Source organism: Pelodiscus sinensis, chromosome 26 (genome assembly GCF_049634645.1).
Source record: "Pelodiscus sinensis isolate JC-2024 chromosome 26, ASM4963464v1, whole genome shotgun sequence".
NCBI classification, from domain to species: Eukaryota; Metazoa; Chordata; order Testudines; family Trionychidae; genus Pelodiscus; species Pelodiscus sinensis.
Window position 1 is genome coordinate 365200 of NC_134736.1, and position 19006 is coordinate 384205.

A 19006-nucleotide genomic window follows, 5' to 3' on the forward strand; every position below is an offset into this window, starting at 1 on the left:
TTTTAACCTCTCCTCATCTGGGACCTGTTCCAAACCCCTAATCATTTTAGTTGCCCTTTTCTGAACCCTTTCTAAGGCCAAAATATCTTTTTTGAGGTGAGGAAACCACATCCGTACACAGTATTCAAGATGTGGGCGTACCATAGTTTTATACAGGGGCAGTAAGATATTCTGAGTCTTATTTTCTATCCCTTTCCTAATAATTCCTAGCATCCTATTTGTGTGGCGCTGCGCCTCAGTTCCTTCTCTGTCATCCTCAGCAGTATACGGAGCTCCTTCACAATCACCCTTCTTTCACCTAAAACAGCAAAAAAAAGTTTACAGGTCCTCAGTTTTTCCTGTGCTCCCAAGATTTTCAACTTTTCTTCCTAGTTTATTTGTCCAAAAAAAACTTAAAAAAAAATCTTCATCCACATTTCCCTGCCCCCCCCCCCCCCCCCCCACCTTTCAACATGACTGTCTCACCAGGCTTATAGAATCATAGAACCATAGAGCTGGAAGAGACCTCAGAAGGTCATCAAGTCCAGCCCCCTACTCTAGGCAGGACCAATCCCAACTAAATCAACCCAGCCAGGGCTGTGTCAAGCCGAGACTTAAAAATCTCTAGGAATGGAAACTCCACTACTTCCCTAGGTAACCCATTCGAGTGCTTCACCACTCTCCTAGTGAAATAGTTTTTCCTAATATCCAACCTTGACCTCTCCCACCACAACTTGAGACCATTGTTCTTTGTTCTGCCATCCGTCACTACTGAGAACAGCCTTTTTCCAGCCTCTTTGGAACCTCCCTTCAAGAATTTGAAGGCTGCTATAAAATCCCCCCTCATTCTTTGCTTTTGCAGACTAAACAGACCCAACTCCCTCAGCTTCTCCTCATAGGTCATATGCTCCAGCCTCCTAATCATTTTGGTTGCCCTCCGCTGAACCCTCTCCAATGCGTCCACATCCTTTTTATAGTGAGGGGCCCAGAACTGGACACAATTCTCCAGATGTGGCCTTACAAGAGCTGAATAAAGGGGAATAATCACATCTCTGGATCTGCTGGCAATGCTCCTCCTAATGCACCCTAATATGCCGTTAGCCTTCTTGCCTATAAGGGCACACTGTTGATTCATATCCAGCTTCTCATCCACTGTAACCCGTAGATCCTTTTCTGCTGAGCTGCTGCTTAGCCAGTCGGTCCCCAGCCTGTAACATGCTTGGGATTCTTCCGTCCCAAGTGCAGGATTCTACACTTGTCCTTATTGAACCTCATCAGTTTTCTTGTGGCCCAATCCTCCAATTTGTCCAAATCACTCTAGACCCTATCTCTGCCCTCGAGTGTATCTACCTCTCCCCCTAGCTTAGTGTCATGTGCAAACTTGCTGAGGGTGCAATCCATCCCCTCGTCCAGGTCATTAATAAAGATATAGAACAAAACTGGTCCTAGAACCGAACCTTGGGGCACTCCGCTAGAAAGCAACCGCCATCCTGACATCAAGCCGTTGATCACTGCCCGCTGGGCCCGACCTTCTAGCCAGCTTTCTATCCATCTTACTGTCCATTTATCCAATCCACATTCCCTTAACTTGCTTGCAAGAATATTGTGGAAGACTATATCAAAAGCCTTGCTAAAGTCAAGGTATATCACATCCACTGACTTTCCCACGTCCACAGAGCCAGTTACCTCATCATAGAAGCTAATCGTATTGGTCAGGCACAACTTGCCCTTTGTGAATCCATGCTGACTATTCCTAATCACTTTCCTCTCCTCCAAGTGCCTCAAAATGGATTCCTTAAGGATCCCTTCCACGATTTTTCCAGGAACTGAGGTAAGAATGACCAGCCTATAGTTCCCTAGATCGTCCTTCTTGCCTTTTTTGAAGATGGGCTCTACATTTGCCTCTTTTCAATCATCCGGGATCTCTCCCGATCTCCACGACTTTTCCAAGATAATGGCCAAAGGCTCCTCAATGACATTTGCCAGCTCCCTCAGTACCCTCGGATGCATTAAGTCCAGACCCATGGATTTTCTTAATAGTTCCTAGCCTGTTCTTTACCCACCAAAGGTTGTCGATCTTCATCCTATCTTCCGTCACTTAGCATATTAGTCTAGGAGCTGACCTTTTCCGTGAAAACAGAGGCAAAGAAAGCATTGAGTACTTCAGCTTTCCCCACATCATCTGTCACTAGGTTACCTCCTTCATCCAGTAGGGGCCCCACACCCTCTCTGATCACCTTATTTTTGCTAACATGCCTGTAGAAACCTTTCTTGTTATCCTTCACACCCTTTACTAGTTGCAATTCCAATTGCGCTTTCGCCTTCCTGATAACCCCTCGGCATTCTTGAGCTATACATTTATAACTCTCCCTGGTCATTTGTACAAGTTTCCACTTTTTGTAAGCTCCCTTTTTGTGATTAAGTTCACCAAGAATTTCCCTTGTAAGCCAGTCTGGTCTCCTACCATGTTTGCTTCTCTTGCTACACATCGGGATGTTTTCTTTCTGTGCCTTCAATAAGGCTTCTTTAAAATACTGCCAGCTGTAGCGTCCCAGGGGAGTCTGCCCATCAGGTCTCTGAGGGAGTCAAAGTCTGCTTTTCTGAAGTCCAAGGTGTGTATTTTACTACTCTCTTTTCTTCCTTTGTTCAGGATCCTGAAATCTACCATCTCATGATCACTGCTTCTGAGGTTGTCACCCACCTCTACTTCCCCTATTAGTTCCTCCCTGTTTGTGAGCAGAAGGTCAAGCTGCACATGGCCCCTGGTCGGATCCTTCAGCACTTGTACCAAGAAGTTATCCCCAACATTCTCAAAAAGCTTCCTGGATTGCCTGTGTACTGCCGTATTGGTCTCCCAACAGATGTCAGGGTGATTAAAGTCCCCCACAAGAACCAGGGCCTGCGATCTGGAAGCTTCTCTCAGTTGTCCGAAGAAAGCCTCATCTACCTCATCCACCTGATTCGGAGGCCTGTAGTAGACACCAACCACAACCTCACTGCTGTTGTTTGCACTTCTAAACTTAACCCATAGATTCTCAACAGGTTTTTCTCCCTCTATATACTGGAGTTCTGAGCAATCATAGTGTTCTCTTACATATAGTGCAACTCCTCCTCCTTTTCTCCCCTGCCTGTCCTTCCTGAACAGTTTATACCCTTCCATGACAGCACTTCAGTCATGCGAGTCATCCCACCAAGTCTCTGTTATCCCAATTAAATCATATTTCTTGGACTGGGCCAGGGCCTCCAATTCTTCCTGTTTGTTGCCCAGGCTTCTCGCATTGATGAACAGATACCTCAGATAACCAGTTGATCACCCTACCTTCTTCATTTGAATCAGGGGTCCTCCTTCGTTTCTTGTTCTTCTTTGCATTTCTTCCTGGTATCCTACTTTCCTACTCCCCTCAGGATTTTGGTCACTGTCCCCCAATGAACCTAGTTTAAAGCCCTCTGCACTAGGTTTGCAAGCCTGCCTGTAAAAATTCTCCTTCCTCTCTTTGTTTGGTGGATCTCATCTCTTCCAAACAATCCTTTGCTCGGAACAGAGTCCCATGGTCAAAGAAACTAAAGTCCTCTCTGTGACACTGCCTGCACAACCACGCATTTACTTACTCAATTCGACGATCCCTGCTCAGTCCTTTCCCTTCAACAGGGAGGATGGACAAGAAGACCACTTGTGCTCTGAATTCTTTGATCCTTCTTCCCAGTGCTACATAATCTGCAGTAACCCGCTCAAGGTCATTCTTGGCCGTATCGTTAGTTCCCACATGGAGAAGCAGGAAGGGGTTGCGATCTGAAGGTTTGATCAGTTTTGTAATACTCTCAGTCACATCCTGAATTCGAGCTCCCGGTAAGCAGCACACCTCTTGAGATTTCAAGTCCGCACGGCAGATGGATTGCTCAATCCCTCTTAAAGTGTGGGTACTGAGGGAGTACCAAGGTGTGACTCATGTTGAGATGCCATGTCAGCCTCTGACAGTCATTCCTCATGGCTAAAGTGCTTGAGAGAATGCCACCTCTCCCAGAAATGCCCTCACTCCTCCAACCTGACTGCGAGGGCAAGGTGGGATCGATCCAACAGACTAAAGACCTTTCTTTATGAAAAGTTGCTTCAGCCAGCTCAGGAGGACTCTTCCTCACCATCAAGGCCTAAGCAGAGGGAAAGTGCCCCAGTCTGGACAAAAATCGTCCCTTCTCCTCATCAGACAGGGTGAAGACAGCGGCCAGGATCTCTCCGGCTAAGTCCCTGCCCTTGGCACTGAGCTCCTGAAAGGTGAGCACTGCTGATAGGCCCGACACCTCTGGTACTGCACCGATGAAACAGAGCATGCCGCATAAATATTCACATTTGGAGCCCATGCACAAGTTATCAGCACTGCCTGCACTGTAGGCACCATTGCCCGACATGGCATCTAAAACATACAAGTCGGCACTGAAGATGGCACCAAAGTGTACCTGTGCCGACATGCCACCCCTGAGAGCCTCCACAGTGACACCACTCTCAGTACTGCCATCACTGCCAGCGGCACCGACCAAGACGGTACCACATAAACAAACATCAAGTCACACCACAGCACAGACTGAGCATATCCCATCAGTACTGCAGTCACCAGCATCATTGGCCCATTCTATACATTTGCCTAGGTCCCTGGCTCCATCTGTTTCTATCAGCGAGACTAACACAGGGCTGCAAATCTGCTTCTTCCTCCAGCACACCTCACCCATACAGAGGCATCCACCATGGGAGGCACGTTTGGCACGTTCAATCCACATGCCATCGTCTGCATGTTGATATAGTCATCACTGGCCATATCTACCAACACCATATCCGGGCCAGTGGCCTCTATGGGATGCATGGTTGGTCCAGAGGAGGAATCCCACAGCTCCTCCAACGCCAGTGAGAAAGCAACTTAAGTCACCACCACACCAGGCCCATGACACCGCACTGAACTTCCCGGAACACCATCAATCTGAGGAGGAAGACTCTTTGTCCTAAGGGGAACATAGATCTCCACACAACTCCCTCTCATCTCCCAATGAGGCCATAATTCCCAGCGCTCTGATAACAACCGATGACATAAAGCTATTTCAGGAGTTGTTCAAGAGAGTGGCCAGTGCATAGGAGCTGGACCTACAGGAAGTACAGGAGAAGCAGCACAGGCTTCTTTGTATATTACAACCCTCTAAGTCCTCAAAAATAGCACTTCCCATGGACTAAAATATCCTGGACTCTGCTAATACAATCTGGTAGACACCCACTTCTGACACACCCACAAATAAAAGGGCAGACAGAAAATAGTTTGTGCCAGCCAAGGGATGAATTTCCTCTTTTCACATCCCACTCCAAACTCCCTAATAGTTGACTCTACACCACAGACCAAAACACACACAATTCAGATCCACCCCTCAGGACAAGAACCACAAACGGCTTGACATCCTCAGCAGGAAAGTCTATTCCTCTGCCACCCTTCAACTACAGGTTGCCAGCTATTCTGCACTTCTTGCCAACTATGACTATACGAATTATTCCAACTACAGGAACTTTTACAGTTCCTTCATGAACAGAAGCAACCTCAGCTTCAGAGTATAATCCAGGAGGGCCATATCATTGTTCATACCGCACTAAAATCAGCCTTAGCTCTTGCAGAGATTGCTGCCTGCAGCATGGCCTCTGTAATTGTCATGCGTAGAGCATCATGGCTTCAGTCATTGGGAATACCCGGGGAGCTGCAACTCAAGCTTGAAGAGCTCCCATTTGACAGAACCAACGTCTTTGCTAGCAAGACAGATGAAGTCTTGCATTCTGTGAAAGATTCACACACAACCGTAAGAACATTCAGGATGTACATGCCTCCGAACAAGCGGCAGAGGTACAACACCTACTCAAGGCCCAGAGAGCCATACAGACAACCAAGTAGACAGTATGACTTCAGACAGAGGCACAGACAACAGAGGCTCAAACCACAATGCCAACCATCAGCATCAAAACAGCAAATTTGAAGTTTTGGTCAAGGGCTCAAGCAACATCCCTGCCATACCATTGCTGGCAGCATGAAACCTCCAAACCCACTGGCTACCGTCCTTTTTCCAACATTGGACTGAAATAACATTTGCCCAGGGGGTTCTAGAGATCCTCAGTCTGATCACCTCCATACCTTTCATATTCATTCCTCTTCCTGACTTCCCCTCCCCATCCCTCTTCAGGGACCCCTCTCACAAAAGGCTCCTACAACACGAGGTTCAACATCTTTTGCAAATAAGGGCTATAGAACCAATTCCACTGGCCTACCAAAGGAGAGGCTTTTACTAAAAGTACTTCTTCACGGGTGTGGAGGCCCATACTAAATCTTGGAAGGCTCAACAAGTATGTAACAGAAGGTTCAATATGGTCACTCTAGCAACCATCATATCAACATTTGACAACAGAGGTTAGTTCTCAGCCCTCAACCTCCAAGATGCCTATTTCCATATAAAGAACCATCCAGCGCACAGGCGTTTTCTACACTTCACAGTCAGAACAAATTACTACCTATGTCATGTTCTCCCATTCTGCCTTTCAGCAGCACCAAGAGTCTTTTCAAAAACTCTGGCTGTAGTAGCTGCAGATCTTCGGCGTACAGAGGTGATATTTCCTAATTTGGACAATTGCCTCATCACACTGTTACTTGATCTTGGATTCCATATCAACTACCAGAAATCCACGCTACATCTCACTGTGACGGGGTGTGCATACCATGCACTGAAGCAGGTGGGGTTAAAACCCTGTGGGTGGAGGAAGTTCCACTCCTTCACCCAGATTGGGCATGCTCCAAATGCTGGGGCAGCATAAAAGGCAGCAGAGCAGCTCAGTCTGGGCTGGCCACGGAAGGAGAAGGACCTTCAATCAGAGCTCCAGGGCTTCACCAGACAGCGGGAAGCCAGAGTCCCAGGAGACCACTGCCACACAGCCCCAGAGCATCCACAGGGAGAAGCAGCTTCCAGGAAACCAGAAGACCTAGCCACTATATGGGACACCACCCCACCAAGGAAATTACCCAAGGAGGGTTCAGAAGTGTCTTCTCCCACCCAGGTAAACTTGGCATGTTTTGGCCAGATTCCCCGCTGAGGGAGTAGCAGATTGCTCTGCCTTGGGTCAGGACCCGGGGGAGTAGGGTGGGCCTAGGCCCCCCTTCTGGGGTGACTGGCCCTAACCCCAACTTATTGACTTTGGCCTCTAGGCCCTCCTGCCCCTATTGAGCTTGGCTGCTAGGCTGTGTCACCCAGCGTTAAGGGGCCACCCCATATTGGCTGTGGTCACTAGACTGAGTTTGCCCTGAAACAAGGACTAATGGACCCTAGCTGTCAGGCCGTACCTCCCTGATCGAAGGGCTACCTGGTTACTTCAGCCATTGGGCTGCATTACCCTAGAGCGAGGGTTGTTTTTCAGGCCCGGCAGCTGACGGGGCAATGTCCACACTCCTGAGCACCCTCCCCTAAGGGACGGAGTGTGCATATGCTACGACACGTGATGGAGAATGTGAGCACTATCCAGGACCTGCTGAGAGGTCCAGGTGAAGAGAAGGGAACAGGGGAGCCTCCCTTTGTCCCTGTAGGTAGGTGAAGAGATGGATATGAAGAAATTCCTACAGTGGTGGTGGAAAATCAGCAGCAGCAAGCAACCCAGCTTCAACAGCAGCAGGCACAGCTGATACAGCAGCTAACTCATCAGCACCAGCCACAAATGGCACAACATCAGGAGCAACAACAGCAGCTCCATGAGTTGACCACCCAGCACCAGACTCAGCAAGAAGACTTGCTTCAACAGGTAGCTGCAGTGTTACAACCAAAGGGAACACCAAGCCCTGTTGCCATGGGCACAGGGACAGGAGACAGTAGACTAGGACTGCCCATTCAGCTAACCAATATGGGACATGGGAGGACCCCCGAGGCATTTTTAATTACCTTCGAACAAGTTGCTGGTCCCAGGAACATTGAGCTAAAATATTGGCCCCTTACCCAATGGGACCAGCACTGATCGCATACCGCAGTCTAGACTCCCAAGATGCAGTGGAGTAGCCACAGATGAAGGCGGACATTTTAGATAATACAGGTATCAGCTCAGAGATGTACCAGCGGAGACTGTGTAAGGAAGTGTACCCCGCTAGGGCATAGCCACAGGCTGTTGCCCAAAGAATCAAGGACTACTGATGGAAGTGCTGAGCCCAGAGGGCTTAACCAGACCCCAAGTTGCAGAGATGGTAGCTCTGGAGAAATTTGTACAGGTGCTTCCTTCAGGACCCAAGGAGTGTGTGCAATGACATAGGCCAATGACACTGACAACGGCGGTAACCCTAATGGAGGATTACCACCCAGCAGAAGAAACCAGAGCTTGACCTTGGTGGTCAGAGAGTCCAGGGAAATGATAGGGGCCAGGGAGAGGGAAACCATGGAAGATGGAACTGGTGGCACCCCCAAGCAGGCCGGGACTCCCAGAACAGAACTCCAAAAAGTGGTGACCCAGATTGTCACAGGGAAAGAGTCTCCCACAAAGAGGGAGTAGTCTATCCAAGGATGATCCCCTATCTACAGGCCTCTGGGGATTGTTGTTGGGAGTGCAACCAAGGAGGAAACCTCTGGAAAGACTGCCCCTACATGGAGTGTGACTATGGACAATCCTGGATTTCAGGGCATTGGTCACAGAGACACCCCAACCCAGAAAACTGGTTATCTCTGTGATGGCAGAAGGTATTGAGGCCATGGCTCTGGTGGACTCGAGCTGCAGCCAGACAATTATATGGGAACACCTCATACCCGGCCTTCAGGTCACTGAAGACACAATCCATCTCCAATGCATCCATGGAGATGTACGACCCTACGGTCTGTGTAAACTTTGAGGTTCGAGGCCGGAAGGAGCTTCTTCTGGTAGGTGTGGCAGCCCAGCTAGCCTACGTGGTAGTGTTAGGATGAGACTGGCCCACATTTAAAGGGGTCATAAGAGTCTCTGACTACTGCCCTCTTAGAAGACGGCAACCTAGGGTGCCAGGAGGAAGAGTGCTGGGGCTTCCAGTAGAGATAGACCCCCAGGAAGGATCCCTTGACCATCCAGACTCCACAATAAATCTAGACCTGGGGGAGAGTCCATCAGAGGAAAACATCCAGGTAGAACTAGAAAGGGATGTAGACTTTCTTCAGGAGCAAACGGAAGACCAAACCCTGAGCCGAGCATGGGAGCAGACACAGGTCCAAGACCCCGAGAGTACAAAGAAGATAAGGCATCCGCAGGGGCCACATTTCGTTATCCATATAGGCCAACTATACTGGGTGGTGGCAGACCACCAGACGCAAGAGGAGATGCACCAACTGTTGGTCCCCCACAGGCTAAGTAGGAGCCTCCTACATTTGGCACACACCACTCCCTAGGCCAGACACCTAGGTAGGGAAAAGACCCTACAGCAAGAGGCATGCTGGTTCTTTTGGCAAGGCATTCACCAAGAAGTCTGAGACTATTGTACTTCATTCCAAAAATGTATTACTTTTGATAAGCCTCACTAAGATTTGGGATCAGCCTCCCCCTGTGTGGCTAATGAGGAAGTAGGCCTGACCTAGGTGAGCAGGCTTTAAAAGCCAGAGGCAGAGTGACTAGGGGAGCGAAGTGGACAGGGGGCTGCAGACGGGAGTTTGAGAAGGAGTGCAAGAGATCCCACCGCTGAACAGGCTGCCATGAGAGTGGACTAGCTTTGGCATGAGTGAATTTGCTTGACTGTTTGTTTGCATTTTGTTTCTCTTGCTGTTCTGTTGCAGGTGATTTCAGTTACTGTGGCTGGGATTGTGTGACTGGGAGTGTTTGATCTTTTATTCCTTTGAGTACTTTTGATCAGCCTTACTCAGACAGACCACCTAATCATGGATGACTCCACCCAGATCCTGATGTGGTTTTGTAAGGAACTGTGGCTTGCACTTCCCTACTTACTGAAATCCAATGTGAGGTGAAATCCAAGGCTGGGGAGACCATCCAATGTGAAAGGTGCCCGCTGTTGGAATCTCTCAGGAAGCAGGTAGGAGAGCTACAGGAGGAGGTGACTAGGCTGAGGTGCATCCAAATCCATGAGGAATTCCTGGAGAGTATTCATGTGGACACTGCTGAAGCTGAGTAAGCTATCCCATTACAAAAAACTGCTGACACACCACTGGTGGAGGAGGAAATGGCTCAGTCTTGGGGGGTAAGGGAGGGATGACACTGGCAGCTGGTCACTTCTGGCAGCGGGCAGTGCTCTACTTCTGCCCCCAACCTCCCCAGTATGGTTCTGAAGAACTTATGCTGTTCTAGATATGTGAGATAAGGAATCACACCCCTTAAGGCAGAAGAGGAGAAGCCTTGTATCCCCAAGGCTGAGAGGTGCAGCCACCATTACAAGGAGGAAACGTTGGGTAGTGGTGGTTGAAGACTCCCTTCTGAGGGGGACAGAACCACCCATCTGTTGCCCTGACATGTCATCTTGGGAGATATGATGCCTGCCAGGGGCCCATATCCAAGATTTTACAGAGGCATTCTTGAGGATTATCTGGCCCTCTGACTACTACCCCATGCTATTCATCCATGTGGGCACAAATGATACTGCAAGGTGTGACCTTGAGTGGATCAAGAGTGACAACAGGGCTCTGGGAGTATGTGTGAAGAAGTTTGGAGCGCAGGTGGTGTTCTCTTCAGTCCTTCCTGTCAAAGGCAGGGGCCCAGGCAGAGGCCTGGCTGCGAAGATGGTGTTACCAGGAGGGCTTTGCTTCCTTGATCACAGGATGTTTTTCCAAGAAGAAGGCCTGCTAAGCTGGGACAGAGTTCACCTTTCAAGGAAGAGAAAGAGAGTATTTGGATTCAGACTTGCTAACCCAGTGAGAAGGGCTTTAAACTAGCTTCAATGGGGGCAGGTGACCTAATCCCACAAGTAAGTGAAAAACATGGAGACCTCGAAGATGGCTCAGAAATGGGAGGGAGCATGGGATATAGTAGCAGAGATAAAAGAGGGACAAGACAGATCTGGGGGGCAAAGTGAAATCAGTATCTTAGATGACTTTATACAAATGAAAGAAGTATGGGGGAATAAACAGGAAGAATTTGAAGTGCTAATACATCAACACAACTATGACATTTGATATCACAGAGACTTTGTGGGTTAATATATTGGAATATTGATAAAGAAGGATACAGCATACTCAGGAAAGATAGGCAGGAGGAAAAAAAGAGGAGTTGTCTTATATTAAAAATGAATTCAATTGGACTGAGGTGGAGATGGACATAGAAATCAGACTTGTTGAGAGTATCTGGGTTAGGTTAAAAGGGGTAAAAAATAAGGTAATGTCATGCTCGGAGTCTACTACAGACCACCTACTCAGGCAGAAGAGGTGGATGAGGCTTTTTTTATACAACAAAATCATCCAAAGCACAGGATTCGATAGTCTTGGGGGAATTAAACTATCGAGACATCTGTTGGAAAATTAACACAGCAGGGCACAGATTATCCAATAAGTTCTTGGACTGCATTGGAGACAGTTTTTTATTTCAGAAGTTTAGAAAGCTACTGGGGTGAAGCTGTTCTTGATATGATTTTAGCAAATAGGAAGGAACTGGTTGAAAATTTGAAAGTGGAAGGCAGCTTGTGTGAAAGTGACCATGAAATCATAGAGTTCATGATTCCAAGGAATGGTAGAAGGGAGAACAGCAAAACAGGGACAGTGATTTCAGGAAGACAGACTTCAGTAAACTCAGAAGACTGATAGGTAAGGTCCCATGGGAGGGAAGACTAAGAGGAAAAACTACTGAAGAGAGTTGGCAGTTTTTTAAAGGAACATTATCAAAAGCCCAAAAGCAAACTATACCGCTATGTAGGAAAGATAGAAAGTATGGCAGGAAACCACCTTAGATTAACCAGGAGATCATATATGATCTAAAAATAAAAAAGAAGTCATAAAAAATGCAAATTACAAAGGTTGAACATAAGCAAACAAACCAAGTATGCAGGGGCAAGATTAGAAAGGCTAAGGCACAAAGCGAGCAAAGTCAAGATAAAGGAATAAAGGGTAAGAAAGATATTCTGCAAGTATATTAGGAGCAAGAGGAAGACCAAGGACAGGGTAGGCCCATTGCTCAGTGAAGAGGGAGAACAATAACAGGAAACTTGAGTGCTTAATGATTTCTTTATTTCGGTTTTCATTAAGAAGATGGATGGTGACAGGATACCTAACATAGTGAATGCTAGCAGGAAAGGGGTAGGTTTAGAAATTAAAGTAAAAGAATAAGTTAAAAATTGCTTAGAAAAATTAGATGTCTGCAAGTCACCAGGGCTTGATGAAATTCATCCTAGAATACTCCAGGAGCTGTTAGATGAATCTGAGCCTTTAGCTATCATCTTTGGAAAATCATGGAAGTCGGGAGAGATTTCAGAAGACTGGAAAAGGGCAAATATAGTGCCCATCTCTAAAAAGGGAAATAAGAACAACCCGTCAGTCTAATTTCTGTGACAGGGAAGATAATGGAGCAAGTAATTAAGGAATCCATCTGCAAACATCTGAAAGATAATAGGTAACAACCAGCATGGATTTGTGAAGAACAAAACATGTCAAACCAATCTGAGAGCTTTCTTTGATAAGGTATCAAGTCTTGTGGATAAGGGAGAAGCAGTGGATGTAGCATACCTAGACTTTAGTAAGGCATTTGACATGGTCTTGCATGACCTTCTTATCAATAAACTTGGGAAATGCAACCTAGATGGGGCTACTGTAAGGGGAATGCATAACTGGCAGGATATCTGTTCTCAAAGAGTAGTTATTAATGGTTCACAATCATGTTGGAAGGGCATAAGAAGAGAGTTATGCATGGGGTCTGTTTTGGGACCAGTTCTGTTCAATATCCTCATCAACAGTTTAGATGATGGCATGCAGAGTATGATTATTATGTTTGCAAATGATACCAAACTGGGAGGGGTTTCAAGTGTTTTGGAGGACAGAGTCAAAATTCAAAATGATCTGGACAAACTAGAGAAATGATCTGAGTAAACAGAATGAAGTTGAATAAGGACAAATGTAAAGTATTCCATTTAGGAAGGAACAGTCAGTTTCACACATACAGAATGAGAAGTGATTGTGTAGGAAGGAGTACCGCTGAAAGTGATTTAGGGGTCATAGTGGACCACAAGTTAAATATGAGTCAACAGTGTGACGCTGTTGCAAAAGAGCAAACATAATTCTGGGGTGCATTAACAGGAGTGTTGTGAGCAAGACACGAGAAGTCATTCTTCCGCTCTACTCTATGCTGATTAGGCCTCCGTTGGAGTATTGTGTCCAGTTCTGGGCACCACATTTCAAGAAAGATGTGCAGAAATTGAAGAAGGTCCAGAGAGGAATAACAAAAATGATAAAAGGTCTAGAAAACATGATCTATGAGGGAATACTGAAGCAACTGAGCTTGTTTAGTTTAGAAAAGAGAAGACTAAGAGGGGACATAACGGTTTTCAAGTATCTAAAAGGGCGTTACAAGGAGGAGGGAGAAAAACTGTTCTCTTTGGCCTCTGAGAATAGGACAAGAAGCAATGGGCTTAAATTGCAGCAAGGGAGGTTTAGGTTGGACATTAGGAAAAACTTGCTAACTGTCAGGGTGGTTAAACACTGCAATAAATTGTGTAGGGAGGTTGTGGAATCTGCATCCCTGGAAATATTTAGGAGCAGGTTAAACAGACACCTATCAGGGATGATCTGATTTAGACAGTGCTTGGTCCTGCCATGAGGGCAGGGGACTGGACTTGTTGACCTCATGAGGACCCTTCCAGTTCTAGGATTCTATGAAAAAGTCAGTGAGCAGGGCCGAAGGGTATACCTAAGGCCCCCTCATACCTTTACCAATTGTCGGTTTACCATTTGAGCTGGTCGGGATGGATCTTGTCAGCCCCTTTCAGAAGAGCAAGATGGGGAACCGATTCATCCTGATAATAGTAGGTTATACCAGTATCTGGAAGCTGTGTCACTTCGAGTAGCAACTGCTAGAAATATTGCAAATGAGTTGGTGAAGGTATTTGTGAGGATGGGGATACCCAAAGAAATCTTGAGACCAGGGTACCAATATCTCATCCAAGTTGATCATGGAGTTGTGTCAGCTCATGCACATTCAAACCCTCCAGCCATCAGCATACCACCCTCAGACAGATAGACTCATAGAATGATTTAAAGGCACCCTCAAACTGATGCTAGATAAATTCATAGAAGATGATCCACAACACTGGGACATGCTTCTGCCGGCTCTGCTCTTCATGATAAGAGAAGTCCCCCAAGCCTCAGTGGGTTTTCTCCTTTTGAGCTCCTTTATGGGAGACAACCCGGAGAGATCCTGACTTGTTAAAGGAGGACTGGGAGACCCAGGAAACTCGGGGACTCTGAGAACAACTTCAAACACTTTGCCTTTGCACAGGAGAACCTAATACCTAAAACTTAACTAGCTCAACAAGCTCAAGAAAATTATAATTTGGGGGCTAGTGTCCATTGCTTTGACCTAGGAGATCGGGTCTTGCTACTGTTATCCTCAAACGAGTTGAAACTTCTAGCTAAATGGCAGAGTCCCTTTGAAGTGGAACATCTCATGGGGCCTGTAGACTGTGAAGTTAGGCTGTCAGGTCACAGGAGGGAGGTTCGCATATACCACTTAAAAATTTTGAAATTCTGGAAGACACAGGAAGCCATGTTTATTGCCCCTGCTCCTCCCGAATCTGAACAAGGACCTTTGGCAGGGGAATCCCTTGACCCAGAACTGGCAGAGTTAGGGGAAGGCCTTAGGCCCCTGCAATGGAACCAGCTATATCATCTCTTAATGACTTTCCAAGATATCTTAACTACACACTCAGGATGAACAGACCTGATACATCACCATATTACAGCAGAACCAGGGCAGAAGGTGAGAGGCCTACACTGGCCTTTGCCAAAGCAAATGTGGGATGCTGTCCAACAAGAGCTTAACACAATGCTCAAGATTGGTGTAATTGAAGAATCAAGAAGTGAGTGGAGGAGTCCCATTTTCCTGGTACTGAAGCCCGATGAAGCTATCTGGTTCTGTATTGATTTTTGGAGTCAAAACTATATCCTGCTTCTATGCCTATCCCAGGCCCCAGGTCAAAGAACTGTTAGAACGTCTAGGAGGGGCCAAGTACCTATCCACTATTCACTTGACAAAAGGGTACTTGCAGATTTGTCTCAGCCACTTCTTTTCAGACCAACACGAGAGGAAAATTGACACAAAAGCCTTTCACAAAGTTTTCACCAAATTTGGCCGACCCAACATTGACATTTTTGTGACCACAACTAATTGCAAGCTAACAGATTTATTGGAGCATAAGCTTTCGTGGTCTTTGCCCACAAAAGCTTATGCTCCAATAAATCTGTTAGTCTATAAGGTGCCACAGGACTCCTCGTCGCTTTTGCAGATTCAGACTAACACGGCTACCCCTCTGATACTTAACTAATTGCAAGTGTCACCAGTTCTGTTGCAGGACAGCCCTAGGCAGGGGACCTCTCAGAGATGCTTTTCTTCTGAAATGGGAAGCCCCCCTCCTATATGCACTCTCTCTGTTACCTTTGATCCATCAAGTAATCGTGAAAATCAGACAGGACCAAGCACACATCAAATTAGTAGCACCATCATGGTCCAGACAGATGTGGTTTCTTTTCCTGCAGTGGTTGGCAGTCTCTGCTCCCCACGTATTTCCTCCACATTATGATCTTCTGTCTCAACATCATGGCAGTTTGCTCAACCTGGACCCAGTCAAACTTCACCTCAAAATCTGGCTCCTTCATGGGTCCATGATGCCAAAACATCTTGCTTTGAAGGGTAAAGCAAATACTGATCAACAGTCAATGGGAGTCTACCAGAAAGACTTACACCTATAAATAGAAAAGGTTCTCCGAATGGGTATGGGAGAAACACAACATTCCACCCCCCACAACCCCTCTACCAATTGTGCTATATTACCTCCTCAAGCTATATGAGTCAGGACTCTCCTTCAGTTCAATAAAGGTCCACATTGCCATAGTTGCCACGTTTCACAAACCTATGGACGGGAGCTCAGTCTTCTCACATCCCAAGACTAAATGATTCCTCACGGGACTCCAAAACACATTCCCCATAGTGAGACCACCTACTCTGCTGTGGGCTTGCAATCAGATTCTCACAAAGTTGCCCTCAACTACTTGCTGCTTGCTCCTGGCTACACCTCTCCATGCAGATGGCCTTTCTCGTAGCCATCACTTCCAGCAGGTGAGTGGGTGAAATAGCTGCTCTGATGGCTGACCCTCCCCCCCCATACACAGTCTTCACCAAGGACAGAGTAAGACTCAGACCTCACCCTAAATTCCTTCCTAAAATTTCCACACTCTTCCACATTAACGAGCTCATACACTTACCTGCATTCTGTCCCAAGCCTCACAATGACCCAATTCAGGAAATGTTACACACCTTGGATGTCTGATGAGTGATGTCAATAGGACAAAGCAAAAGAGAAAATCAATGAGCCTTTTTATTTCATTTGTAGAATGCTAAAAGGAACAAGCTGTCTCCTCCCAGAGAATATCAAAATGGGATCTCCTCATGAATCCATGCTTGTTATACACTTCACAACAAGCAACCGCCATCTCTCATCACAGCTCATTCCACCAGAGAGATTGCTTCCACGGCAGCCTTCTTGAACAACATTCTGTTGCATAAAAGCCTCTGCCTGATCTAATACTTGATTTTACACATGGATTTTCTGGAAATACACTAAACTGTAAGGTCCTGCCAACACATGACTTAGAGACTGACAAAAACCTTCTGCTGACTGCATCGCTGTGGTGGTGGGGGAAAGTTTTCTTCTAAATCACTTCATTACTGATGATTTGTAAATGATTCTCTGAAGCTTTGTAATTGTTTCAATTGCATTGCCTTTTAAACTCTGCAACTTGTAATTTTAAACCTTTCAACTCTATTGCAACTTTGTAACTCAGCAACTTTGCTTTAAGTTCAGAAACTTACTGTGAGTTTGGTGATTGTTGAGTCATGCAACTTTGTAATCTTTATAACTCTCAGCCACCTTGCTTGTAATTTGCTCTAAACTGCATTCTCCCCTGAGATATGAATGTGCGTGTGTGAGTGGAGACTCAAGTTACAGTGGGGGAGGTCTAGGTTGGATATTAGGAAAAACTGTTTCACTAGGATGGTGAAGAAGTACTGGAATGCATTACCTAGGGAGGTGGTGGAATCTCCATCCCTAGTGGTTTTTAAATCTTGGCTTGACAAAGCCCTGACTGAGTTGATTTAGTTGGGATTGGTCCTGCCTTAGGCAGGGGTCTGGACTTGATGACCTCCTGAGGTCTCTTCTAGCTCTATGATTCTATGACTATTGTGTGTTTGGGATTAGAAACTGCAAGGCTGAGCACCTGGAGCCAGATGATGAGTCATCAGACCAATCAAGGCTGAGCAAACAAAGGAGACTGCTGCTGTGCTGGATCAAGGAAAGTCTGAGCATGCTTCCTGGTGACAAATGTGGATGAGTCATAGGAGTTGTACAGAGGCAATAAAAGGAGAGAGCATGTGGCAGAAACCCTCTTTTTCTGAGAAACTCCGCTTTCTGCAGCCAGTTTCTTTCATGACCAGCTCCCCAGCCATGATCAAGCAGACAGATCCTCCAGAACCAACATGCCTTGGCTCCTTCTGCAACCCATATGCCTGTGTAAGTGTGTGAGTGCCTGAGGGCAGGAATGAATGTGTGTGAATGAAATATGAATGAAGGGGAGTGTGTGTGTGAGAGAGAGAGAGCTGGTTCCCCTTCAGTGACAGCTCTATCTTCCTTAGTTTAACTATATAATGGAATGTTAATTCCTCAATCAATAAATCCATACTAGTGTAACCCTGGGTGGTCTCCATGGGAATTTTTGGGGCAACACATCCCACTAGGGGGATGAGATGCAGTCATGGCCCCTTTAAGAGCCAAAATGCCGCTGCATCCTAAGCAGGCCTCTGTCAGGAGCCCAGCCACCCCAGGAAAACAGGTGTCAGTACACATGGGGGAAATGCCATTCCTTTTCTGTGTGCTGGGAAAATAGGTGAGGATACACCATTCTGGGCTATACCGTCATAACAGAAGCACTGCATTTGCCAAACATTATGCCCTGACCCCCACCTAACCCCAACAACAGCTACAGTCTCTGGTGGCAGGGCTCCAAAACCTTCCTCCATGGAATGGACACTTCTCTCTAGTCACCTAGAGTGGAGCAGTCATGGAGATACCACTTGAAGAATAGAGAGTTACTCACTTTGTACAGGAATGGGTGTTCTTCAAGATGTGTGTTCCTCTGAGTGCCCCACTACCCTCCCTCATCCCCTACTTTGGAGCCTTTATGGGCCTTCAACCAAGGAAGAGAAGGAATGGAGGTGCTGTGCCATGCATGCAACTAATGGACACTAATGGCATGAGGAGGCACTAATCCACATGTGTGGTACAGCAGGGCACTGCTAGGAAGAAATCTCTGGTCGTCGGCATGGGGATGCGCCAGCAACTAGAGTGGAGCACCCACAAGGACACACATCTCAAAGAACTCCCATTACTGCACACGGTGATTAACTCTCTCTTCCTGGAGTTTGAGGGCTGGGTTTTTAATGTGATGAGAAGGGTCTGCTCTTCTGGCTGAGGCTGGGTGAGGGGACTAGGATTTATGAAGAGATATTAAAAAGACTGAGACTTTTCATCTTAGAAAAGAGGAGACTAAAGGGAGCTATGATAGAGGTCTATAAAATCATGACTGGTGTGGAGAAAGTAAATAAGGAAATAGCTATTTACTTGTTCCCATAATATAAGAACTAGGGGTCACCAAATAGGTAGCAGGTTTAACACAAAAGGAAGTATTTCTTAGAACCATAGAGCTGGAACAGACCTCAGAAGGTCGTCAAGTCCAGCCCCCTGCTCTAGACAGGACCAATCCCAACTAAATCAACCCGGCCAGGACTTTGTCAAGCCAAAATTTAAAACACCTCTAGGGATGGAGA

The 19006-nt window shown here is 46.5% G+C and overlaps 1 long non-coding RNA gene across 1 annotated transcript in view; it reads left to right on the plus strand.

Moving 5' to 3' along the window:
* LOC142820529 (uncharacterized) overlaps nucleotides 1-17875 on the plus strand; it is a 26290-nt gene extending 8415 nt beyond the window's left edge. The window contains exon 2 of the long non-coding RNA XR_012897752.1: nucleotides 16518-17875. This is a non-coding gene — a long non-coding RNA (uncharacterized LOC142820529). The remainder of the gene's footprint in view (nucleotides 1-16517) is intronic.
* Nucleotides 17876-19006: the final 1131 nt, after the last annotated feature.